General features: G+C 42.8%; 1 protein-coding gene across 4 annotated transcripts in view; it reads right to left on the reverse strand.

The window, feature by feature from the left end:
• The window catches only part of FYN (FYN proto-oncogene, Src family tyrosine kinase), a 189683-nt gene extending 188417 nt beyond the window's left edge, over window positions 1-1266 (reverse strand). For 2 of the 4 annotated variants that reach the window (XM_011222251.3, XM_011222248.3), the window contains exon 1: window positions 1236-1255. The gene's annotated coding sequence lies outside the window, so the exon portion shown is untranslated. Of the gene's footprint in view, window positions 1-1235 lie in introns of all 4 variants that reach the window. The other 2 variants (XM_002917157.4, XM_034669000.1) reach the window with 2 other exon arrangements.
• Between the last annotated feature and the right edge of the window lie 24289 nt (window positions 1267-25555).

Genomic DNA, 25555 nt, shown 5'->3' on the forward strand with positions numbered 1-25555 from the left:
GCAGCAATGGAAGATTCACGACCATAGCACTCTAGGAAGCACGACCTTTCTTTCAGGTCACATGATTGCTCTTCTAACCTGATTCTGCTTGTTTCTGAGTTCAGGTTTTCTATGCATATACGAAAAGTAAAGTGATAGCTTTTAATGTGTTGGTTTCATTAGAAGAAAAAAAAATTTAACAGTTAGATGATTCCAGTTTTAGGTTAGTATTATCAGGTGTTTTAAGAAGAAAAATCAATTAATTCCAATAGCGGTTTGATTTTTTCCCCATCTATTTCCTGGGATCAAATAAAGCTTGTGAAGTTCATTCTGTCAGTGGTGAAACATCTGGTATTGTGAATGCTACTGTAAATTGTAGAAAGTTTAACATGAGAGACGAAATTGTTTTTGTAGTGAAATACAAATACAAATTTTATGATGCTGAAAACAACTGTCCTTACTAAATCAAGAAACCTGTGGAGCAGAGAAAGTCACTTGGAATTGCGTATGGCATATGCACAATTCATAACTGCCAATTCAAATAAGTGGCTATATCATACCAAATGCAAAAGAAACTATAGATGTAGAAATTGACAAACAGGAAAACTGAACTACAAAAATACTATAAACACTTCAGCACCGTAATACGTGCCTTCTATTTTGCCACCTGTCATCAGCAACCAAGTTTTAGAAATGTTTGAGAAACAACTCTCTATATCAACCTAGTTGTTTCCTAATGGTACGATAGATGAACCTGTAAAGTTTGGGTGCGTTCTGTTCCAAAACAGTTGGAAATCTATCATCAAAGCAGTGAGTGAAGCACCAAAACATTTCAGCTTTTAAAGCCTTTAGCCAATTGCAGTTCTTGAAAACAGGGCTTGCAAAAGGAAGATGCTGAAATTTATCCCAGCAAAGCAAAGGAGGAACTAAATGCAGTGTCCAAGATTGAATTCTGAAATTATTTTATGATGTTTTGAAGGAACTCGACTTGAGGTGATCTTTTGATGGTGCTCCTAATTTTAATTGGATACACTGATATTATGAACTGGAATGCAGTGAAATTATGAAGATCTATGATTTGCGTCATCTAAATGTGATAAGCCATTCAAAAGGACCACAGTGGATTTTATTTTCATGAGTTTTGTAAAAATATTTATTTTTCTAAAGATTTATTTATTTGAGAAAGAGAGAGTGTGTGTATGAGTGCAAGCAAGGGGAGGGCAGAGGGATAGGGACAGGATCTCAAGCCGACTTACCATGAGTGCAGACCGCAGTTGGGGCTTGATCTCACGACCCTGAGATCATGACCTGAGCAAAAATCAAGAGTCAGACAATCAACTGAGCCACCCAGACACCCCTGTAAAAATATTTAGTAATGATAAAAATCCAGAATGGGGGTAAAATGGGGGTGAAAATATTTGGGCTAAAATATTAACACATTTCTATGTGAAAAAATTAGTCTGAGAAAAGCCTCCATTTAGCAGAATTTGCTCTGAGCTTATTTGCATCCGTAGAAAGAGCTATTTTCTCAGTGAAAAATATTTTGATGTATACATAAATGCCAAGTGAAGACAGTGACAATTTCAAATATTGACTATAAGGCACAACTTTGAAGGAGACTGCAAGCAAATCTATGAGAAAATTTAAAACAGTTCATTCTTCATAAAAAATATATGACATGGGTATTAGAGACATATGGCTAAAAACTGACTAGAGTGAATATATACTCCCAAATAATTATGGTCTTAAGTTCTTTTAAATGCTTAATCAGTATAAAAAGGTTTGGTGTTTTTGTTTTTGTTTTTTTTTTTGCTCTAATGTATATGGACATGTTTTTAATTTTTAGAAATTTTATTTTTGAGATTTTAAATAGAACTATTTCCAAGATCCAAAATATTATTGAAATGATGTCAGTTAATAAATCAAGTTTTTAAAATTCTGTATTATTATTTCAGTGACTCCTCTCGATATTGTTATGATCCCACATCTCTAGCTCTTTGGCTCCCACTGACAGATGTGGGAAAATATGAGATGCATTTATGTTTTGAGAAGATATGCTCAAAGAGTCACAGTAATTTTCTAGTGAAAAATACATAAGCAGTATCCTCACACCACCAAACCTACACTTTTTAAAGCAAGACATAAAAAAAAAAAAAAAAGACTGAAGATTTCCCTTCCCAAATTACTAGGCATTTCAAGAAACAGCAGGTTTTAAAACATCTTCTTAAATGCAGCATCATCCTTGTATGAATGTCAAAGAGAGATGAAACATAATTAAAAAGAGCTAACTGGTTTGTTTCCCCCTCTCTCATTTAGTGTTCTGGTAACTACTTATGAATTATACTTGAAAATGAATCCCTTCATAAAACTCATTCTTTATTTAGCACGTGAGGACCGAATAAAAATGAAGAGCTTCTTCCCTTACAGTCAGACTATAACCTCGAGTATTCACCCTGATACCTTTAAAATGTGGAACTGAAGGATCACACCCAGTAAAAATTCTTTCCTAGTCTCCAGCATCACAGTAAACTCATTAATGAAAGGCCTGAAATTCTAATACTTTCCACTGACCTGAGGCTCCATGGCAACTGAAGTCCTTCCTTCCAGGGCACATGGAACAATTGCCACAAGCTAAACAATGGGAAGCCCCGAGTCCCCACTTCACTTTGGAATATCTGGTACACAACTCTGCTCCTCAAGAGGGCAGATCTTCCCACTTCTTGCCCAAAAGAAACCTAGTACAGCTATACTAAGACATGACTTACTCAAAAGAACAAGCATACTATAAGAATATAAGCAAGTGAATATGCTGCCACCATTGTTATCATCATCAAGACAAAATACAGCTCAGACACTGTGGCAGGATCACCTAATACACAGCTGTAAACAAAAAATGGTACTACAGGGGCACCTCGCTGGCTCAGTCAGTAGACCATGTGACTCTTGATCTCAGGGTTATGAGTTCAAGCCCCACGTTGGGCATAGAGCTTTCGTAAACAAAGTTTTTAAAAAGATTTTATTTATTTATTTGACATAGAAAGAGAGAGAGAGGGAGCGCGCACACGCACAACCAGGGGGAGCAGCAAGCAGAGGGAGAAGGAGAAGCAGACTCCCCGCTGAGCAGGGACCGCCCCCCCCCCAACGTAGGGCTTGATCCCAGGATCCTTGGATCATGACCTGAGCCGAGGACAGACACTTAACTGAATGAACCACCCAGGCGCCCAATAAATAAGTTTTTAAACAATGTTACTTCATTTCTCCACAGTTGAATTCAATTTGATCATGACCATTGCATTTCTCATTATGGCAGAAAAAACAATCTTGCCACTTCAAGATAACTTAATCTCTTCAGATTTAAAATTTTTAGTTGCCTCAGCACAATTAGTCAAGTTAAACCTACCTCAAACTTTGTCTCCGGGGCTATGTTACTTGCCATTGCCCTTCTCCGTGCACCTTCCCACCCCCTGTACCTCCATCCCCCTTGGTTAGATGACAGACCACCACAGGATGGGTGAGGGCCTAGTCCAGGCGCTGCCCTCCACGCCCTCAGTGGCTTCCTGGGATGTTTTGTCCCTTTGTCTTTGGGTGTTGGCCTGGTTCTGCCATGTGACTGGTAGATCGAACCCAACCAGTCTCTAGGAGTGAGACTGCATCGTTCATTCTGTGCCTCCTTCACTCTGCCTCCAAGCCTCCCCCACTCTCCCTCTGCACCTCCACATGTGCCTGAAAGGGCCTGCAGGGCTTGGGATCTCTCCTATGCCACATGCAGGCTTTGGGGAACCGGGAGGGGACAGCGCTTCAGGGCTTGTTTCTGCCTACACATGCCCCACTGCAGAGCACACTGCAGGTGGTTTCCCTCCAGGGTTCCAGACAAGAAGCAGATTCTCCTCCACCCTCCTGAAGTAGGGGATCTCGGAGAACCATTCATTTCTCCCTAGTCTCCTCTAATCTCTAAAGGCTCCATGCTCCATCTCAGGAAGGTATTTCCTCCTTCCTACATGGCTTACTGTACAATATATGCCAGGCCTTCTGAGATCTGCCTCCTTGAAATCCACAATCATTTTTCTTCTAACAAAGCCTGTCTCTTTTGAGTGAAGGCCTGGGCTAGCTCTGGTCTCTGAAACATGCTTCAAGGGCCTGTTTTGAAAGTCAAAAGCTAAACAACGTCTTCTTTGTCCTAGACAATATTCTGTCCTCCCCCTGAAGTAATGGAATCATTAGCCTCAATGGGGGAGACTCCCAGGGCAATAAGAATTAGGGAAGGGAAAGTAAATTGAATACTAGTTTAAGATATTATCACCACTAAAACAGCTCCTCATAATGCAAAGTTTCAGAGACACCAGAACAGTCCTCCAGAATTTTTAAATTTTTTAAAAAGTGAATTCTACACCCAATGTGGGGCTAGAAATCACGACCCCAAAATCAAGAATTGCATGCTCTGCTGACTGAGCCAGCCAGGCACCCCATCATTTAGGATTTTTTAAAAAGTGCAACATACTGACAAGTCATTCTTCTAGAAGACATAATTTACAGTCAACCCTTGAACAACATGGGTTTGAGCTGTATAGGTCTATTTATACATGGATTTTTCTTTTTTTTATAAATACTGTACAGTAAATGTATTTTCTCTTATGGTAGATTTTCTTAATATTTTCTCTAGCTTACTTTATTGTAAGAGTATGGTATATTACACATATAACATACAAAATATGTTAACTGACTTACTGATGATCAGTAAGACTTCCAGCCAACAGACAGCTACTAATAGTTGCGTTTTTGGTAAGTCAAAAGTTATACATAGATTTTCGACTGCCCAAGGGTCAGAATCCCTAACCTTTGTTGTTCAAGGGTCAACTACATACGTATTTGAACCAAGGGCAAAAGAGGTCTATGGCTTTGGTTTCTTGAAGCATTTATACCTAATGTCCTTAATCGCTATTCTACAGTTGAGTGGAGATCCACTCAACAAGAAGCCACCCTTGTTCAGCATCATTTTGGAACTCTTCACTCCCTTGATTTCCTCTTCCTAAGGCCTTCCTGCCTTTGTTTCCCCTTCACCATACCTGCTGTGTTCACTCATCACACCCCTAAAACCTCAGATCCTTCTTTACTGTATCTACTACCCCAATTCTAGCTTGCTCCCCTATCCAGCCCTGAATCCTACTTGCAGCTGATTCAACTAATATTTTCTTCAGTCTCTTAGAACACCCTCCTCACTTGACTGTTCAAATCGATTCTCAACTCTAGGTCACCACAAGGTCAGATTTTCCATTCCAAAGTAACAAGTACTACCAGGCAAAAATCACACAACTGGCCTAAAGGAAACCATTAAAAAGACCTACAAATTCCAATGTGGCTTCACTGTTTCTCTGTAATACTTTTCTTTTTTAAAAAAGATTTTATTTTTAAGTAATCTCTACACCCAGCATGGGGCTCGAACCCACAACCCCAAGACCAAAAATCACAAGCTCCACCAACCAAGCCAGCCAGGCACCCTCTCTGTAATACTTTTTATCCACCTATTAACTATATGTTACCCTATATTTTCATGGCTGTTTGGACTTTTTCTAGATTCTCCAAGCCCCTCTCCCATATTCAAACTTTCCAACCTTGGATGATGGCTCAACCTCCAATTTTACTGAAAAGCTTCAAGATACTCCATGTGTCAGTATCTTTATCCTTGCAGTAATAGAATCACACATGTAAAATACTGTGCTTTCCCCTCAGTAGGCATTCAAACTTGCAAAGACCTTTCCATGTGTTCTTTCTCATTCCAAGTTACTGCTAATTTTTATCCCTTTGAGAGCTATAGTGGGTTGAAAAGTGGCCCCCTTCCCATTATTAAATATGCCCATCTGGAATCTGTGAATATGACCTCATTGGGAAAAACGGGTCTCTGAAGATATAATTAAGGATCTTAAGATGAGATCATCTTGGATTAGGTTGGCCCCTAAATCCAGTGACAAGCATCCTTATAAGAGGAGAAGGTCACGCAAAGACACTCAGAGGAGAATTTCATGTGTATTGGAGGCAGAAATTGTAGTGATGGGTCTAAAAGCCAAGGGACGCTAAGGACTGCCGGCAGCCACCAGAAGCTAGGAAAGAGGCATGGAACAGAATCTCCCACAGAGCCTCCAGAAAGAGCCAACTCCAGTGACACTTTAATTTCAAGACTTTGGACTCCAGAACTACAACAGAAATTTTTCTGTTGTTTTAAGTCACCAGTTTGGGGTAATTTGTTGCAGCCACAGAAGACATACAAGGGCCCCTTCTATACCCATCATGATCTTGCCCCTGACAACTCTTTGCTGATCCATTATTCCCTCTCTCTCCAGTCTCACCAACATGACCCTCATTAGTGGATCATTTCTGTGTGTTCTAGCTCATGTAGGAGGTTCTGAAAGCCCAGGGTGTCCTGGTGGGGAGCACATAGCAGGGCCGTTCCCACGTGGCAGTTCTGAATCTCAAGTACATGGGAACATTCTTGTGGGAGTGGAGGCCAGGGTACTTCATCCCCTACAAACAGAACCTCTGTCACAGCTAGGGACAGGAGATCAGGGAAGGCAGTAGAGTTTGCCTTGGACGCCCTAGATCAGGGACTCTTAACTTCCCACGCTGGGCTCTTCCTCATATGCCATACTTGAGTCAAGGTACAATCAAAGAATGTTTGGGGCTGCAGTTTTCCAAGCGCCAATCCTCCTTGTATCACACTTAGGTATAAACTAACCAGAACTTCCCTGGAACTACTGTCACCTACAGACACATTTGGCTCTGCTCATTATACTGCAGTCCTTCTAGGTCCTTCCCAGCCACACATCACTGGCCTTCAGTGAGCAATTCTTGGCCTCTTAGAGAACTACCTCCAACTCTTAGCAGTCTGAAATCAAGAATCTGTTGAACAATGACTATAGGACAGTGGGAATTATATGGGCAACCACACTTACATGAAAAGAAGGGTGTGGTATGGCAAACTATCTACCTATGCTTTGGCCCTAATTTGCAGACAGGATTAGAAGTTGGCATCACTGCATTTTCACCCAAGGAGGTAGAACATAAGGTGGAACCTAAAAGACTGTGCAACCAAAATCCAGATTCTAAACATGACTCTGAGGATCTACCAATGCAGAGGACCTAATGCACCACATACAAGAAGAACATTTATTCAAGATGCATCTCAACCCAGAAGTACTGGAAACATTTGTAAGACCTCCCAGCTTGGAAGCTTAGAATCACAATCAGCAAGCATTTAATAAACACACAGCTCAGTGTAGTACTACACAGCACAAAGCAAATTAAATGAGGTGGCCTTTCAGCCTTCTGGAAGCATGCTACTGAAAATGGACAACATTGACAATGCCATGTACAAAAGTGAACATGAACAAATTAGATAAATACATGAAGTGGTGACATTACATGCCAGCTAAGAAGAAAGTGCATTTTGACAGTGACATGTGATCTCCCACATTTAAGGAGGTGGTTGTGGTAGTGGGGGTGGAGGGTATGCTCAAATCATCAACTATGTATGGTTAAGGAAGGAAAAAAAGTTCACTACCACTTTCCAAAGACCATAATGGCATTTCAAACAACAGTGGAGCACCAGGTCCCTCCCCTTTCCCCTCATGGCTGCGGCAGTTGGTCTATATCCATAGAACGTGTTCTTATTGTTCTCCATCCCTCAGATACATTAAAGCTGGCATCCAGGTGAGGGCTAGGCAGGGGGACACATTAAAGAGGAATCACAGAGAACTTTTCAAAGGTAGCTGAGAAGACTCTTAATAAGTGGCTGACAAACATTGACTGTTGTGCTGTTGTGCATTTTGTTACAAAAATGACTCGAGTAATGACCCTAACCGTGGAAAACGTTTTATACGGTTTATTTTTAGTCATTCTTTTGAAGGATATATAGAGGCTCTGGTTAGGATACAGTGTTAGTTATTACTTTGTAGGACATTAAGTCTATGGAAACTTCCTCCCCTACTAGGGAGATTCTTCAGATGGTGATACTACCAAGTGAACAAAATTGACACACGGAGAGAAAGGCACTCCCACAGCCACAGTCATGTGGCTGAAGGATTCAGGTAAATGCTGCTTTGAGAGGTGTGGAAATGGGTGGGCATCAACCTTCACTAGTCCTCACAGACTTCCAGGCACAACACTGGTAGCCACTCTGCATTCATCCCACTTCCACCATCCACTACTGTATTCTCCCAGGTTCCTCCTGGTATTGAAACAGTCTGCATTTCCCATGGTCTTGGATGTCATTGCACCACTGATAAATCCCTATGGTTTTGGTGAAAATCTTAGTCGTGAAAGCCTAACAGCAGAGGACAAAGAAGTAACTATTTCCCTGCCCACTCTAAATTTTTAAAAAAATATTTGTGCATGTGTGTGAGAGAGAGCAAGAGCAAGCAAGTGTGCACACAGGGCGGGGGGGGGGCAGTGGGGAGAGAAGTGCAGAGGGAGAGAGAATCTCCAGCAGACTCCCTCCTGAGTGCAGAGCCTGATGCAGGGCTTGATCCCATAACCCTGAAATCGTGACTTGAGTCAAAATCAAGAGTTGGACACTTAACTGACTGAGCCACCCAGGCACAGCTCCCCCTTCTCTGACCATTCTAAATTTTTAACAGAAAGTTCAAGATTATAAGAAAAAGGGGGTGCCTGGGTGGCACAACGGTTAAGCGTCTGCCTTCGGCTCAGAGCGTGATCCCGGCTTTATGGGATCGAGCCCCACATCAGGCTCCTCCGCCATGAGCCTGCTTCTTCCTCTCCCACTCCCCCTGCTTGTGTTCCCTCTCTCGCTGGCTGTCTCTATCTCTGTCGAATAAATAAATAAAATCTTTAAAAAAAAAAAGATTATAAGAAAAAGATCTTTAAACACATACCATTCTTAAAAATACAATGGTGAGTTCCTGAGACAGTCTGGGACAATCACTGACCCTAAACCACGTGCGTTGGCAGAGAGTCAATCTGGTGCCATCAGAAATTACAGAAGCTCAATGTCCAAGGAGATGCTAGCCTAGCCCCATAGATGGCTGGGAAACCAGCTACATATTCCAGTGCCCTGATCCAGGGCCTATCTGAATAACCACCGAGTATCTGCACTATGAATGACATTGTGCTACACGGTATAGGGGGACAAAAAGGGGGGACAGGCTAGCAAACAATATTTTTGCACACATGGGGCCAACAGTCTCTTGAGAAAACAGAACCCATATACATAGGTTTCTCGAAGACCTGGATTCCAGTCTAAACTAAATTATTGGACCTTGGGCAAGTCACAAAATTTCTCTGCACCTTGGATTGCTCATATGAGAATTTAACAACATAATGCATCATTTATTGGGAGACAGTTGCTCACGAATGTTCAATTCGAGAGGATGAGGAGATTAGGGGAATCCTCCCAGAGCTGGGATTCCAGCTGGGCCTTGAAAAATGGGTAGAATTCTGAGGGGAAAGAAGGATTAGGGGATTCCAGAAAGGAAAACAAAGGCCAGAACACATACTTAATATTAATGAGATAGTAGACTGACATCTGGCTAATCAAGTGTTAGGGTATTGGTGAATGAAGTGAGCCAGGTATGACCAAGGATGTGGAGATGGTGGAAGGCGTTGAATGCCAGCCTATGGAATGTGGCCTTTCTCTTATTCACTGGGTTGTTAGTAAAGGGCCGAGGCAAGAGCACCAGTGTCTACATCAGCCAGCACATCCATTTTACATGGATCGACATCTCCTCACTCAATTTAGAAGGTACAGGAGTGAAGCAACTGCAGCTGTGATCTGCAAACCATGGGAGAGCCTGAAGGACATAACATATTAAGAAAATATAGATCGGGCAAAGGTGTACATAAAGGACAGCCACACAACTGACATTTTCAAGTAAGAGATGATGATAAAAGATAGAGAATGACAGAATGTTAGCGTTCTTTGATAACTCAGCTGTTACATCTGAAAACAATGAGGTGCTCTGTTTTTATTTATACGTTGGACAATAAACTCCACAATGAAAGGTGAAAGTCTCCAAATTCTGAGAGCAAATAAGAGAAACCTTTAACAGAAATCGCCACTTTTCGAGTAGCCTTGTGTGCGTGTGCCTAGTTACAGGCAACACATCACACGGTTCTGGAATAAAATGAAAATTGAAATGAAAATCAAATTTCACAAGTGACAATATTTGAAACCATTATTGCTTTTAAATAGATATGACAATGTGTGGAAATGAACTTGTGTTTATTTGCTCTTTCAGTAGAATTTAAATTGGAAGGAGGGAGGACCTCATAGAAATACATATTCAGTAACTTTTTCTGAGGATTAAAAGAAGAAAGGATTGGGAAAAGTGCCCTGGGCTTTGTTGTAGGAAAGGCGATCTGGCTTATTTTTAATTTTCCATTAAAGCCCTACTTTTTGGTTTAAGCAGATGGAATCCTTATACAACTCCATGAAAAGCCTACTATTTTGGGGAACCTCAAAGATGGAAGCTCTGAAAAAAATGAAAGTGTTTAAATTCATCAGATAAAATCCCACCAGCACATTCAGAAGAAGCAGGTACTTACGAATCTTAAAAATACAAAGTAAGTGGTCTTCCTGTGATTGATTTCTGATCCCCAGCCTCCCCTGGGAGGCCGCTTGCTCTGGCTCTGGCTGATTGATGATTTTCTACCACTTCACGGCCTGCTCTCATGCATGTGGCTGAGACTCGCTATGCTTGCTTCATCCCTTGTCTTTCAGAAGCTACCTCTCTGATGGGTCCATCCCCACTGCCGTTCTCATATCCAGAAGAGATTTCGGTGTTCAATCCTGCCTGCCCCAGACCTACTGAGTCAGAAGAGGGCCTGGGAATATGCACTCTATAAGATCTTCAGAGAATATTCATAACCGTGACCCTAAAGTTCTCTCCTTATTATTATTATGAGCTAAGACCTAGTTCAATATATTCTGTTTGTTGTTCTGCCAGGGTGCATGGAAGAACAAGAGGGCTGATGTTTACCAGGTGTGGACTGTGAAGGCACTGGGCTAGGAGGTGATATGCACGGTCTCCATCCTTAAAATTTACGATCTCATTTGAGAGATGGAATAAATTTAGTGTTAGGAGCATGGATTCCAGAGTCAGACTGACTGCCTGGGTTCAGATTCCAGCTCTGCTGCTGACTAGTTGTGTAAGCCTGACTAAATCACCTCCTATACATCAGTTTCCCCCTCTGTTAAATTGGAATAGTAATAATAGCACATCATAGAATAATGCTGGGTGTTGTGCTGGCCAATCAACCATGAATATGATATAGTCCCTGACTTCCAAAGAGCTCACAAGTTAATGAAAAAGACCAGTATCCCCCCATTCTCTCACCCAGCTGACACCATTTTGCTTTGTAAGTCAGACTGTGATGAGGGTGACGATGAGGTAGTAACCAAGTGTCATGGGGGCCCAGAGAGAGGACCAAAGAGGGGGCTTCCCAGAAGGTAAGTCTTGAATGGAGCAATGAAGGAGTGAGGTTTCCACTAGGGGGCAAAGGTGTCTTTATATCCTCCAACACTTAACACAGAAGCAACTGCAAAGCGAAAGCAAGGACATTAGAAAGCAGGCAAGGAATGAGGAACCAGAGCTTTGGAGCAAAAGCAGGCATGAGCTTAGGAGCCAGACAGACCTGGCTTCTCTAGTAATTAGCTGTGTGACAATGTGCAAGTTACTTTACCTTTCTGAGCCTCAGTCTTCCCATTTGATCAATGGGGATAATAACACCTGCCTCACAAAGTTGTTATAATCTAAGTAAATTACTTAACAAGGCCTCTGGGGTGCAATAAAAGTGGTAGGTATTATTATTTTTATGGTGTATTTAAGGAGGGGTGAGTAGCTGTGGTGTGCTACATGCTTTTTTACATCATCACAAGGCCAGAAATAAGTAGCCCTCAGAAAAAGCCTTACGAATCGAAATAAGCAATGGGCTAAGACCTTCCCATACTATATATTTTTCTCCCCCAAATTTATAGTTAATAGATGTTCAATACATATTTGCCCAAAACAACAAGGTGCTGCTTGAGGTCACAGGTCTACAAGGGCTGAAATATGTGATGATCTCTGCTTCCTAAAAACATCCAGGAAGGACCCAAGTCAGCTTCACATCCAAAGTGAGGCCTCCCGCAGGTCATCCTGAAGCCCTGAGACAAATGGGAAAACGCTCTCATCCAAACATTACGACAACTCAGAGCCTTACAAACGTTGTTAAAGTTTCATGAGTCAGTAAGCATTATCTTTTCTTCCCACGTTTTTATTAGACCATAAATCCAGTTCAATTTATATCCTTCTAGGATTACTGTGTTCTAATCAAGTCCAGAGTGCCACTTACGCCTAGGCTGTCTGTACTGTATGTCCCCCAAGTCCATTCTGGTAATACTGTTCAGGCTACTCATGTGTTTTAGCAGCTAAAAATTAGATTTGCTCAACTAGAAACACTGAGGGGGGAAAAAAAAGATATTTCTCTAAATAATCTGAATCACCCTTTTTTCAGAAGAACCCAGTGCATGAAAGTCATACTCATGTTTTCTCCCGCTACTCTATAGTCTCTACCTTCAGGAAGCATGATGACATTCTGAAGCCAAACTCAAGGGATTTACATTATAAATAGGTTAAAATTCTGGTTATCCAACTAAAACCAAGAAATCCTTTCATTGGGCTAATTTCAAAGAGCTTTTATGTTTTCTATTCTAAAGAATAAAAAAGGTGCTGCATTTCTCAAGAAAACTTGCTAAATATGCTGTTTTCAATCATACTGTATAAACTTTCCCACCTTTTTAGTAATTCTTGACCCAGACCTGACAATCACCCAAATCTCTTTCTAAAATACGCAAAGTTTCCTTTTATGCAGACAATACATCTTCATCTTCCCTTCCTTAAGGGATATATATGTTGTATGTATATATGTTCCGTGTGTGCACACGGGCACACACACGAAACGGCAGCAGCAGCAAACTCACAGCTTTTCCCATGTGTGGGGCACTGTTCTGAGTGCTTTACGTTTACTATCTCACTGATCCCTTACAGCAAAGCTTTGAGGTAGGAACGATTATCTCCAGTTTAAAGGTGAAAAAAGGGAGGCACAGAGTGTTTAGGTAACTTGGCCCAGTTCACACAGCTGGAAAGGGAACCAGGAGCACACCCCAGTCCGTGCTCTTGACCACATCCCTCACCGGGGCTGAAAGGCTTGACACCTGGCTTAACGTGGGATTCTGCCACTGTGGACAAGTCACTTAGCCTCTCTGGGCCTCATTTTTCCTCTTAAGTAAAACAGACATGTTGGACCACATGATCTCTCGTCCCTTATGGTTGTATGTTCTGCGGTTCTGATCCATGTTTCTGCCTTGGTCTGGGGAGGACAGTTTTAGACTTCCACTCCTTAGTCCCCTGAGAGTGCTCTGGCCAGATTCAGGGATCTTTGGTGCTAAACCAAACTACACTTTTCATTCTTAACTTTGCTTAATCTCCAGGGCATAACCCTCCCCTCCTGGGGATTAGGGACACCTCTCTCCCCTGGGCCTGCTCAATACTCTGGCTGTACCTCTCCCATTCAGGGCCTGGGCTCCTCTCCATCCTCCATTCCTGGGCTCTCCCTCAACCCTGCCTACAAACTCCCCGAGTGATATTGCCACATCCAGTGATATTGCCACATCCGTTGTTTCAAGTAGTTTCTAATTTGCTGCTAACACTTACTTAAGTCCTAGTCTTCACTCCAGACCCATCTATTCAATTGCTTATGACATACCTCGACTTGAAAGTCCAAAGTGTCCACGATAAAGCCATCATTTTACACATCTGCCCTCTCTTGTCTTACTGTATTACCTGTTTGCATGTCTCTCTCCACCTAATTTTTCAGGACTCCTCTTCTGTACCACCCCCCCCCATATACTGTCTCACCCCCTCTTATTCTTTTTTGTTCCATTCCCACTTCCATTCCTTCATCTATTGCTCATCTGAGTTTCCATAACTACCTTCCCTGCATTGGTCTTGTCTGTCTCTGGTCAACAGCCCACACAGTAGCCAGATGCTCTTTTATTAAATACAAATTAGATCAAAGCATCATTTCCACTTACAACTCTTGCATGGCATTCTGCCATTCTGACCCTTGAACAACGCAGGGGTTGGGGAGCCGATCCCCACTCAGTCTAAAATCTGTGTATAATTTTTGACTCCCCAAAACTTAACTACTAATAGCCTACTGTTGAGGGTGCTGATAACAAAGTATTGATTAACACATATTTTGTATGTTATATGTATTATATACTACATTCTTACAATAAAGTAAGCTGGAGAAAAATGTTAAGAAAATCATAAGGAAAATACATTTCCAATACTGTACTGTATTTATCAAAGAAATGCATGTAAGTGGACTGTGCAGTTCAAACCCATGTTGTTCGAAGGTCCACTGTACTTACAAAAACATTCTCAATCTTTCCTCCAGCCCCATCTTCTTCCTTTGTCCCTCTCTCTACAACCCCCACCTATTCTGAACTACTTGCAATTTCCCAAAAGGTTTGTGCATTGGCCTTCTGGGCTGCTCCTTCTGGGGCAATGACCTTCCCACAACACTCTCCTAGCTGACTCCTACTCTTCATCTCAAAGACACCTCCTCCAACCTTTTCTGCCTGGCTGCCCTACTTTCCCACCTCTTTGCAGAGTTCCTGCTCCCTTCTATATGTTCTCTTGCTCTTGTGAGGACCTAGAATCACGATGGTCAGAGACTTCCTTTATCCAGGTAAGTTCCTTGGGGCAGGATCACACCTCTGCCCCTGAAGCATCTAATTCAGTGTCTGGCATGGTGGATACAAGGAATGAATGCTGCTGAATGAGTAAATACACGGGACAATTCACAAACACAGACCTGTCTGTGGCCCACAGAAGGACCCAGCTTAAAACGGAAATCACACAGAGTAGAATTATTTCCACTATCAACATGCTTTGCTTTCCCATTTTTAACTTAATTTTTTTATTTAAATACGAAGTTACTTCACAACCAGAAGTATCAATCTCCAAAGCATTTAGTCATGCCCCCCAGCATTTTAATTAATATCATTATATCCGTACATACTATTTTGCATATTGTATAATGGCTGAGAGCAAGGGCTCTGCAACCAAACTAACTGGGCCCGAATTGTACCTCTACCGCCTAATAACTCTATGATCTCGAGTTAGTTACTTAGCCTCCCCTGCTTCAATTTCCCATCTGTAAAATGGAGATAACAAAAACGATGCAATGTGGTTTCAGTTAAGACTAGAATTTCAACACTGCTTGACGCATGGTAAATGCTCAATGAAAGTTAGCTATTATTTATTTATTTTTATCTCTTCTAGGGGACTGTGAGCCCCTGAAGAGCAAGGACAGCAGAAGCATTCATTTTCATGACCCTATCTCCCAGTGCCTCGCACACAATAACACTTTTGGCTAATGTTTGCAGATCAGATGAATATAATGAACTGTCTGTAGCAAAAATATGTGCATTATCAAGTATGATGAATAGTATGGAGTGCACTGCTCCAACAGTTTGGAGGCCTGTGGAGAACAGAGACTATCCAGAACACTAGCAGTTCGCCCTGCTCCCGGAGATCTGGAAGCTCACTTAATCTCCATGGAATACGCAGGGCAGGGTTCACAGTCACCAAGTCAGGGCAGCTGTGTGGTGAAGGGGACCCAGGCAGGACCAAGAGCTGGGACGGCCAGGGCTCCCCCTTCCCATTAGCATGGCCCCAGGCAAGAAATTTCTCCTCGGTAGCCTGCTTACTTTCCTCTTTCAATTAAGACTAGGTAGAACTGTGATTTCTAAGGACCCTCCTCGCCACTTTGGGAGTCTTTAAATCATCAAATAAAAAAAACTGGGCCAAGAAAGATGCTCCTGGAGTACAAGAACAAAATCAAAGTCAACACTGGAGGCCTAAGATCACTGTATTAAAAGTAATCACTCAGTGGGAACTAGCTACTTGAACCGACCAAAAGCAAAGTTTTCTGAAACACATTTAAAATAAAAAGATCTGAACTCATGAAATCAAAAGAATAAAAGCAATGATGGGTACAGGCTCTAGGTCTCCATATATTTTAAATCTCACCAGCCTGCAAACTCTTTGAGGGCAATGACTGTGCCTTGTTGAGTGGCAACATATGGCAAAGCTGCTGGCCCAAAATACATTTCTTCTTGATTTTTTTCTTAGTCAAGTGGCTAGCCTATATTTCCCAGGCTCCCCTGCAGTTAATGTGGCCATATAACTAGCCTTTGTGTACAGGATGTGAATAGAAGTGATGGGTGTCATTTCCAGGCCAAGGCATTTAAAAAGTGGACTACTTCATGAGGAATAATAAACATCTATTGCTTTTGAGCCATTATATTTTAGCAGGCCTATTTGTTACAGCTGCTAACATTAGCTTAATGAATCCAGGTGCCTGGCACATACCAAAGACCTAACTCACATTTACTGAAACAGGATTAAGACCAGCTTCCTTCTCTCAATGCTGACCGACTAATGATGGAAACAGAGACATGCCAAACATAATGCCTGCTGCTGAAGTTGGAAAACAAAATTGGAGGCGTGGTGATTTGTTCGGAGGGGAGGATGGAGAAAGCATCAAAGACTTTTGAGCTGAGCCCTAAAGGTTAAATAGAACCCAAACAAATCAGATGGGATTGGAGAGTCCAGACCCAGCACAAACATAGAGTAAAGTACAGAAAGCAGAGTGTGCATTTGTTCACATTCAACCTTATCATTAAGTCTCTTCAGCTTGGTCAACACAGTGTGAGCTTATTGTGCACTGACTTTCCTTCCTGGGTCTGGCATCAAACAAACAACTCTTTGTTTTTACAGTACACTCATTAACCCTATTGCTTTTTTTTAATATAAAAAGTTCCACGATGAATGTCCGTAGAAAGTGCAGAAGTAAATGTTTAATGAATCATAACTCTTTTCTAATAAAATTCTTGAAGAACAAACTTGAGACAGATCTATTACAACCGTCAAGGAGCCATGCTCTTAGGAATCAAATGGGTTCAAAGTAAGTTTTCACATTATCAATTAAGCATGTTATAGTCACTGGCTTACAAAATGGAACATTAAGCCTCTAGATTCACATTAACATTTCCTCTTTAAGAGGAACACCAAACAAGATGGTTCAAAGTTCTGCCAAAAGATTCTCTACATCCTTTGCTTGTAGTTAAGTGCCCCCAAACCTGAGATAGTTAACAAACCACTTCCTCCAAAAGTCTGTGAGTCCCTTCATCTGCAAGCACAGTACCCATGGGACCAGGACTCAAGAGAAAGAGCACAAAGGGTGGAAAATATTGCCATTGCTTGGTGGTGAGAGGAAGGATGTGGGTGTTTGAAGGCTACCCTAAAGCAGGGAAGAGACACAGTCTCCCGTAGTCTTCCAAATACCAATTTAGGCTGGTTTTTACGCCCCCAAAAACTTGTTTAAATATAAAGGTAAAACACCACCACAGGGCAGACAAAATTTCAAGACTTCAGCACTTCTTAGACTTCAGAGAAGTCTGGCTGCCACACTCTTATCAAACACCAATTTAATTATCTGATTCAGAAGCAAAATTCTTCTGTCCCCACACCAATTTATCCTACCCCAGCTCTTTAGTATCTAGCCCCAAAAGAGAGGAGGTTAAAACAAGGCAGAGGAGGGCTACTTTGATAGTAAAGCAACTCTTAAGACTGCTGGAATCATTTCCCCCTTAAATCTAAGAAATACTGCAGCTGCCAGTCAACACTACTGGGTCCATGAATACGGCAAAATGACAGCACCTGCCACCCTGAAGCATCTGGGGCCTTTTATTTTTTGGTAAATGTGGCAGGAAAGACTCTCAGAGAGAAAATCAACTGCTTTATCTGAGAGAAAGGGAAGCCCCAGTGAAGAGAAATAAGAATCATCGTGCCCATCCTTGGGTACTTTGTGCGTCTCCTCTCCGTGCACTGAAAGGGCTCTTTGTGTCACACACACACACACCCGGCGAGTCTGTGTGATTTATTAAGGGAGGAGGGGCAAGAAGGGTGATTTTATTATCCCTCTTCTCACTGAGTCCCAGCAAATCTCCGCCTGGGCCCAACCTCGGTGGCCTCTTTCTGGCCCAGTCCCCTCCGCCTGCGGCCGCAGAGATAAGAGAGGGGAGGCTACCAAACAAAAACAGTCATCGATCTGGGGAAGTAGAGAGGAAATCCAGCGAGCAGGGAAGGGAGGAGAAAGAAGCCTGAGGGAGCAGAAGGGGTGGGGAGGCAGAGGAAGAAGAGCGAAGGCTCCAGCACGGGGGACAGGCGAAGGTTGGGTGGGTGGTGGCACAGGAAGAGTGAAGGGGAGGATGGGGGAAGTGCTAGGGAGGTGCCAGAAATAGGCAGGAGGATGCGCTGAGGAAAGCGACGACCGCAGGAGGAGGCCGAGAGGTGGAGGAGTGGGGCAGGGGGGGTGGGGTGGGGTGAGGTCAGACGGGACACACGGATGCCCATCGCCCAGGGCCTTGCTGGCCGCCAGGGTCTCTGGCTTTTGCTCTGAGCCTTGAATCACCCCTAGTAGATGTTACCAAAACAACAACAACAAAACGTTCTTTTTTACAATTTTGGAACATATGGCCTATGGACAGTGGCTGACAGACAAAGGGCAGACACCCTGACCTTCCAGATAGGAACATGGCTCCATCTACNCCCCGGTGGCTCCTCGGCGGGCCCGGGAGCCGGTGGGCCTTCGAGAGCGGCCGAGGGGGCGGCGCCGGGTGTCCCCGGCCCGGCGGCCGGATCCTTTCCTGGCGCGGACGGCGGCCGCCGGGCGGTGCGGCGCGGGCGGCGGCTTTGTGTGCGCCCGGAGAGCTCTCGGTGCGCTGGCTGAAGCGCGGCGCGCCCGGACGGAAGAGGACGCGCGGCTCAAAGGGCAGCCTGCCTCTGCTTTTGCGGCCGGCCGGCGGGTGGGTCTCGGCGGCCTTCGGTCACGACGACCCCTCCTCCTCTCCCGCGGCAGCCCCCTCCCCGCCGGCTCCGCTCCTGACAGATGGCGCAACTGCAACAACGCGCCGCCGCCGCCGCGGCTGCTCGCAGCTACTCACGCTGATGCTCCGGCCCCTCCAGCCCCAGCCCCGAGTGAGGACGGGGCGGGTCGCACGCTGAGAGTGGCAGGCCCCACTGCCCTATCAACGCACCCGTCGGGAGCTGCGGGCGGCGACCATTGGTGTCTGGGGAGGGGGCGGGGCTGAAAGGGGTGGGGCCACCGAGTGGGTTGAGCGTTACTGTGGCAGCAGGCATCCTGGAGTGCGTGCCGTGTGGGTTGTGAGAGGGGATGCGAGGTTGGAGGAGTTATGTGTGTGCTTTTAAGGATTGTGTGGACTTGCGAGGTAGTGGGTTTGGGCGGGGGAAGAAGGGGAGAGTGTGAGCTGCAGTTTCTGCCTTGCGGAAGGTTGCAGCTGCCACTGCAGGAAGGCATCTGCCATTCCCCCAAAACCATGGGAACCTGCCTTGAGAAATGGCTATCTTGCCTTTCTGGTGTCTTTTCATTTGAAGGTGGGAGGGTAAATTGGGAAAGTGTTAGGAGGTGAAAACATTTTCGCTGATCAAACTGAAGAGTGCGGAGCAAGGTAGAATTCCATTACAGAAACTTGGAAAAACCAGGAGAACCCTGGAAACGCACAATTAATATTAATAATAAGAAGAAGGAGGAGGAAGGGAAAGAAGGAGGAAATTAAGATTAATCCATTAGTCTCCTCCTATTTTCGCAGACACACGCGTATTTATTTTAAAGCAAAAGTCTGGAGGAAGTATTACTGAAATAGGGGGAGGAGTGGAGAGGGCAGGTGGCAACTTAGGAATCTGAAATCACAGAGTAGAGATTTGTTTGTATAGATTTTCACAAAATCTTGTTTAATTGTAGCTATTAGTTGTCTTTGGTTTCTTGTGACATTTAGCCTTCTATTTTTTTCCTTTACCGAATCTGAGCTTTTGCTCAGATTTTCCTTGTTGAAATAATAGTTTCGTATACAGTTGGGAGTGCATCAGGCTTTATTTCCTATCCAGCTTTTCTATGGCAGGATGTAGCTTCATAAAAAGAAACACTTTGGCTTCCTGATTTTCTTTATAGTTAATTCCTGTTTACTGAAAATTCTCCTTTAAGGCACGCTCAGATTCATTCTCCTTAGTGATTTTGGCAAGAACCTTACCCTCCCCCCTCAGCAAATCTAATGTTCTGAGAAATAGAAGTGAATTAGCTTCTGCTTCTTTGCTCAAAATCTATATTACCTTTCCTGCCCGCTACTTTTTTAAAACCGTAGTTTAAAAATATCAGTTGCTTTTGCTGACTTGTTTCGTACACAGCACTTTGAAAAAAGTTGCCTGGGTGCCTGACTGGCTCAGTCAGAAGAGCTCGCGACTCTTGATTTGGGGGTCATGAGTTCGAGCCCAACGTTGGGTATAGAGGTTACTAAAAAATAAATAAATAAATAAATAAATAAATAAATAAATAAATAAATAAAAACTTTTTTAAAAATTGCCAACATTTAGGATCCCCATTTTATGGATGAGGAAACTGAGGACAAGAGAACTTAGTAACTAAACTCAAGGTGATAATATAGGATAGTTACTGTGGGGTGTTGCTTCCTCCTTAAACAAAGTGATAAATGAAACCGTGTTTAAATTATGTGTCTGGTAATTCATTCCACAGTCCCAAGAAATGGAACCACAATGACTAGAGGATTTCCATAAGAGAGAATATGAACTTCATCTAGCCAAGAATTGTTGATCTCCAGAGAAGGGGCTCCTCTTAGTACTAGCCTGACATGGCTGTCCTAGATTTGAATTGGGATGGAAAGGCAACTGTCTAGAGCAATGGTTCTCAAACCTTAGCATCTTTCAGAATTACCAGAAGGGACTTGTTAAAATACAGATTGATGTTCCCCAATCCCACAGGGTCTGATTCAGTAGGTTTGGAATGGGGCCCAAGAATCTGTACTTCAAACAGTTCGCTGGTGCTGCTGATGCTGCTGGTCTGGTACCACTTCTTGAGAACCACTGGTCTAGAACTAGGCTGTCCAGTGTGGCAACCTCTAGCCACCGGTGTCTGTTAAGTACTTGAAATGTACTTGTGCATTTGAAATGTGGCTGGTGCAAATTAAGGTATGCTGTAAATGTAAAAGACATATTGGATTTCAAATATTTAGCATGAAAAAAAGAAATGTGAAGCATCTAATTAACTTTTATATTGATTACATATTAAGATGATAATAGTCTGTATTGTGCTCCATAAAGTATATTATTAAATTTTGCTTCACGTACTTATTTTGATTTTTAAATGTAGCTACTAGAGATGTTTTTTAAGGTTTATGTATTCATTTGAGAGAGAGAAAGAGAGAGCACGTGCAGGGGGAAGGGCAGAGGAAGGAGAGAAAGTCTCAAGCCGACTCCCTGCAGAGTGCAGGGTGTGGGGCCCAACGTATGGGGGCCCAAGGTGGGGCTCCATCCCAGAACCTGGAGCTCATGACCTGAGCTGAAACCAAGAGTAGGACACTTAACTGACCGAGCCACCCAGAAACCCCACTACTAGAGAATTTTAAATAGCATAGGTGGCTCACATTACATTTCTGTTGGATAGCAGTGTTTCTGATTCCAGCTCCATAGTACACACTGTTAGCACCTCGATGAGGCAAATCACTTAGTCTTTGTGGACCTTTGTGTTCTCATACATAAAATAGGGAAATAGTAAAACTGATCTCATATTACTTTGTGAAGACTAAATGGGCATGGAAACAGTTTATGCATACCTTCTTCCTTTTTAAGGATAAACTGTCACTAGTCTCAGAAAAACCACTCTTAAGATATGGACCTCCTTGGTATCCCACCTTGGGTTCAATTTATCTTATGTGAAACCTGGAGTAGGTGAAGTAAGACGTCTCGTTGTTTAAGTTTCCTTCAAGAAGAGTCGCTTTTTAGCATCTATAATTCTAATAGCTTCTTGATCTAATTAGTGAACAAAAGGAAGAGACAATGCAATTAAAATGCCAGATTAACCTGCTTCCATCTCGACTTCATCCTGTTTTTGTAATTCTTTCCCTGACTACCTTTTTATCTGTTGCCCTTCTTAAAAGTCACTTTAAATGGATTTGGCCTCCTCTGGAGGATTTGCTAATGGCCTGAACAAGTATATAGAGTACTGTGAATGATTTGGATACTATTCCCCATTTTGATCTAGTGTGCAGGTCTCTGCAGACACTGTGATTAAAGGTCCATGGCACTGTCCCTGGCCTACCTGCAATAAGTCATATTGTCCTCTGCACCCCTGATTTTTTAAAAATTTTCTTATAGACAGTTATGGGCAGATAATATTATACAAATTAGAATGTAGGCATTGTTCTAGAATTTTGCTTTGATTTGACTGGTCCTAGTTATTTTTATTTTTCCCATTTTTATTTTTCTTTCTTTACCTTAAAGTTTCCTATTTCTATCTGGGCTTTATTTTGTCTCACCTGAATTTCTTACCCTTTCGCTTTTAAAAGTAACATTTTCCTTATTTTTGTTTTATTAGTTAAAATATTTTCTTGCCTTGTTGCACTTAGTTTTAATCTTCTCTTAAATGTTACTTCAACAGCAACACACATGACAAGGCTAAGAATCCAGAATATAGAGTTCTTACAAATCAACAAGAAAATAAAGATGAACACTCTGATTGAAAACACGGGTAAAGGAAATGCATTTGAAAATGGCCGGTAAACTTGAAAGGAGATTCAACTTCACTTGTAAACAAAGCAATGCAAAGATAGTTTTTTCTACTGCACAGTTGGCCAAAGACAGAAATGGATGTAGGGAAATGGATATGCACACCCTAATGTTAATTGGCATAGCACTTCTGGAAGACAGTTTACTAACATTTCTGAAAAGTATTTTGAAAAGTATATGCCTTTGACCCAGCAATTCTGCTTCTGGGAAAGAATGCAACAAATTTGCAAAAATATACCTATGATATGAGTAATTGGAACATTGTTTATAATAGTGAACAATCGAGAAAAGTCCATTGTAAGAGATTGGGTGTGTAAACTATGCTATAAGAGAATACTGCATAGTCATGAAAATGATGATGATGCATTTTTTTTTTATGCAGAAGGATTTTCAGAATAACTTAGTATGTGTGTATACGTGTCTTTATATATGTTTTTTATGCATACACATTCCATTGTTCTAAAATTTACATATGTAAATTTTCATAGAAAAGCATGCAAGTACATACACGGAAATTTTAAGTGATTGTCTCCAAATTATCAAATTATAGGTCATCATTACTTTTTATCTTTTTCTTAATTTTCTGAACTTTTTGTATTGGGCACCTATTATCTCACAGAAGAAACAATAAAACTTAAACTTTTTCCTGTCTTTGCTACTTTAATATTCCCTTTTATCTTGCTTTTATTTGCCCTGCTGATTTTCTTCTCTTGTGAAGGAGACTTGCCACAAGGGTGGTATCCAAGAAAGGCTCCCTGCCAGGGCCAAGAGGGTTGGAGGCCTTCTGTTTCCACCTGCCCACACCCCTCTATCTAGCTTCTGGTGGACCTCCTTGGCACTTTTAAGAATGATTCTCAAAAAACTTTACTTACTCTGAGAGCAGGAGGATGCTGGGAAACTAGTCCCAGGGCTAACCTCTCTGTACCGACACACCTGGTTTACTATGAAATTCTTATTTCTGACATCTCATATTATCAAGTTCTTATAGAAAGAGCTACATATTTTAAAATCAGTGAGGTTCTGGGGCACCTGGGTGGTTCAGTCATTAAGCATCTGCCTTCAGCTCAGGGCGTGATCCCAGGGTTCTGGGATTGAGCCCCGCATCGGGCTCCCTGCTCCTCTGGGAGCCTGCTTCTCCCTCTCCCACTCCCCCTGCTTGTGTTCCGTCTCTCACTGGCTGTCTCTCTCTGCATCAAATAAATAAATAAAATCTTAAAAAAAAATAAAATCCATGATGTTCAGAATATAGCCAATAGTAGGAGATGGTCCTGGAAAATCTCATGTGGAATGGGAAGGACCCTCCATACTATGCCCCAGCCAGAGCTCAAGAAGGGGTAGGAGTAGGTGGTATTATATCCTGCCTTTGGAAGAGGCCCAGCCAAGCTGCTGATGCTGGGATTCTGGTGGTATTTTATTCCAGCTCTCTCATGTTCAATTTCATGCGATTTGGATAGTTTTTACTCTTGGCAGGTCACAGCACAGCCTTCTTGGTGTGTGGCTCCCCAGCTCCCTTCCCTCTTAAAAAGATGGAAACTGGACTAAATCGACAGGAGTTACTATGAATGAGGTTCTAAAGCCCAAGTCCACTGACCTCTGCTGCATGCTCTTAAGGCATCAGGGTTATTACTGGGCAAGCTGGGCCTGTTAGAAAGAAAGGATTTGGCTTATAGAGGAAGAGAGACCATATCCCATCCAAACCACAGGGAGGGTGGGAAGGGTGGTGATGAAAGAAGATGGTCTTCTTTGATTCTTTGCCTGACTCCTCCCAAGGGGAGGCCTGGATTATTGTCTGGTGTGGTTGAAGTGTCTGGGGATAGGACTAAGTCAATGTTGAAGGTCCCAATGGGAACACCTTTGATTTCACGTTTCTGTTTTCCAACAGATCTCCTACAGGAGCCCTTGTAGGAGTCTAAAAAGAGAGGCTTTCTTGTCATAAGATGGCCTGTTCCTTTCTTTTGCATCTTAACTAGCTGTCCCTCCCACTCTGGCCAGGACTGATTACTCACTTTTCCCTACTTCCTGACTGCACTCTATGTGGTGATGGTCCTTGAGTCTCCTCCTGTGTGGCCACTGAGCCACTGTGGCAGAGAGCTGGACCCAAAGCCTTCAGACTTCCCTGTTTGCAGGCACAGGTTGGTGAGGCCTGGTCGTTGGGTGAGCTGAACCTGATTTACCATCCCTGAGGAGACATTCAAGACCTACACAGTGAGGCCCAACAGGAGGCGTGCGCGCGCACGTGTGTGTGTGTGTGTGTGTGTGTGTGTGTGTGTGTGTATGTGTTTGATCTGGTAGAACTCCTAGAGTGTGCCCTTGATGATTCAGATATTTTCCTGGTCATAGCCTGATGCAGTCCTAAAGAAAAGAAGATAATGTCTCAGCTTCCTAATTACTTTAGTGATCTACATCTGTATGAAATGTGTATTTTATAACATTTATCTTGCCACTTTCGAGAGTTCAAATATTCTATGTGTCAGGTTGTCAAAGGAAAAAATGAACAGAAAGAAGTAAATTATTTTATCAGTCAAGGTTCTTGGTTGCAAGCATTAGAAACTGTGTCTAGTTTAAGCAGAAAAGGAGTTTATTAGAAGGATATTGGGTATCTCATAGAATCAGTGAGAAGAGTTGAAAGGTAGGGTCAGCAAATGAGCAGGAATCAGGAATAACCACCCAAGGGTATATCTGAGGGCTGGTTAGGGTGCTCTGTTGAGGCCCTCCCACTGCCAAGGACTTCTGTCCCTCCTGGAGGTGGATTCTATACTGTCTCTTCATTCTCGTCTCACTTACTGAAGACCCAAATTCTTGGGGGATAGCACTCAGCCGGCTGGTCGTGCTGTTGGTGTCAGGGGGATTGGAAAGAA

Source organism: Ailuropoda melanoleuca, chromosome 10 (genome assembly GCF_002007445.2).
Source record: "Ailuropoda melanoleuca isolate Jingjing chromosome 10, ASM200744v2, whole genome shotgun sequence".
Lineage (NCBI taxonomy): Eukaryota > Metazoa > Chordata > Mammalia > Carnivora > Ursidae > Ailuropoda > Ailuropoda melanoleuca.